Below are 2,306 nucleotides of genomic sequence, written 5' to 3'. Positions count from 1 at the left end.
TCCTCTTTGGTTATACTCCGGCTGAGGGGCAAGTGGAGTCTTGGTAAGGAATTTACAGTCAGGAACTCGAAACAATGGAAGTTTCCGGAGGAAAGCCATACTTGACTCAACTCACTGGGGACTGGTTTGGGTCCTGGGAAAGTTTTTGGGGGAGAACAAGTTGGAAGTGGAGCATGAAAACAGCTCTAGAATTTAGCCCAGTGCTGCTTAATTTCAGCTGGGTGTCAGAATGGCTGGTGGCTCTTTGCTGGGCCTCACCAGAGGTGTCCTGGTTTGGAAGTCCTAGGTGGAACTGGGCATCTATCTTTTCAAAGATGACACTCCTGGGTTGCCAAAGTGGACAGACACTGATTTAATTCTTGATCTGAAATGTGAGGTTCCTATACTTTTTGGTTACTATTGTAAGATTTGATAAGGTTAGTCTTAAAAACCCTTTGGTCCTGAGCTCCTATTTCTAGCTTGGGCTCAGTTCATCTCTCCTCGACTACCACAGGCCTTTCTCCATTCTCTGCATCCCATTCTTCCTACTTAGCCATTCAGGGCAAGGATAAAGACAAGGTTTTCTGTGTTCTCTGATTTCTGATCCAGTCTCAAGTGGAGCTGCATTTTTGAAGGATTCCTCTAACTCTCCAAACATCGGGACCCTCTCATAACACATCCGTTATTAACTCTCTTTAACCAGCTCTTCTTGGGTCTCCACGTGGAGGTGTGTAGCCTCTTTTTGTTCTCGTTCAGCCATAGCGAAGAGTCATTAAATGCTTCCATCTCACCTTTTAGTTCTAAATAAGGAGTATGTCAGTAATTTACAATACACGTATTGAAGGCAATATCCTGTCCAAGACATGGCAGAGAGGGGACATGTAGTGACATGATAGGTAGAGGGGGGAGAAGGACTCTTTCATACCCCGAGTTCATGGAGAGGAAGGGGTTTCATTTCTGGGCTGTTAAGTAACGTGCTTTCCTGGGCTAAGAGGCCCTTTTCCACTTCCTCAGATATTGTCTGCATAGGATGATGACCTTCAGGATACAGAGTCAGGTGGATGGATAGTGATTTTACGTCTGTTGTTCTCGGTCAAAGGGAATAATTGGGATAAGAACTGGAGGATGGGCTGAACAGCTTGTCTACATGCTCCTGGAGAGGGCGCTTTGACGGTGGGAGCGTAGCCACATCCCTCCAGAGTTTGACTTGCCCAAATTTGAATTTGATTCATTCAAAGTTTGGCTTCCATCCCGGGTTCAGCAGTTGTAAAACTGAGGAGGAGGAAGAGGAAGCCCACCTCTCTCCCCCAACCCCATCTCCCCACAAACCTTCCTCTTAGACATAGGCATGGAATCAGGGTTGAGAGTGGAAGTCCACAGCTGTCAGATACTAGTTTTGCCTAAAACCAAAATAGTCCTGCGGGGGACCATGAAACAGACCTGCTTGCTCTCTCATGCCCTTCTCCTAGGGGTGGTTGTTTATTGAATCCGGGGACCCAAAGGCATATGGTATACAGAATGGGCTTCAAGGTCAAACGGGCCTGGTTCAAATCCTGACTCTGCCTCTTACTCTCTTTGATGTTGCAAAGTTTACGTCAATTCTTTGAGGCTGTTTCCCCTTTATATAAAATGGAGCCTCAGGATTTCTTTCAAGGACTAAATGAGGCCATTGAGGGGCTAGAGCCTGGTCTGAGCCCTCTATATGCTTCTGATGTGTTTTCCCCAGTTGGATTTGTCTTCTGGTGATTCAGTCCTCATTTCTGGTTAGTTTTTATTTCTATGGGCGGGAAGCCCTTTAATCCAAAATACCTAAGTCCGTCTTCCCATCCAAAGAAAAAGTTAGGAAGCTGAACTTAGGGAAGGGCTTTGCATAGCTCTGAAGGGTGACATCTGAAGGGCAGGAAAGACGCTGGAGCTGGAGCAAGCTGGATCTCCTGTAATAGATCCTTTAGCAAAGCAGTTTTGTTCCTTGAATTTGCAGTATTTTAAGTCCCTAGAACACCAGATGCACCCATATTGGGAGGTTTCCAGAAGCACGCAGGCTTTTGCCGACAGAAAGGAGCCTAAGGGTGGTGGGGGTGGCACCATCCATGCATAATGGAGAATCTAGTAGCATCAGAGTTTGCTTATTGGAACTGAAAACAGTTCAGCCTGTCCACTGGGGACCCTTAGAAGGTGTGCCTCCTCTAAAAGACTGCAGCCTTCCACCAGCCCTTTAGTCTTTTGTTCCTTGTTGCCACTCCACTCTTTTCTCCTTTTGGCTAGTCAATATTCTTACATGTCTACATTGGCACTTTTATAAAATAGTAGTTGTATGTGTGTATGGT

Source organism: Equus caballus, chromosome 7 (genome assembly GCF_041296265.1).
Source record: "Equus caballus isolate H_3958 breed thoroughbred chromosome 7, TB-T2T, whole genome shotgun sequence".
NCBI classification, from domain to species: Eukaryota; Metazoa; Chordata; class Mammalia; order Perissodactyla; family Equidae; genus Equus; species Equus caballus.
Note: the sequence above shows the minus strand (reverse complement) of the source record.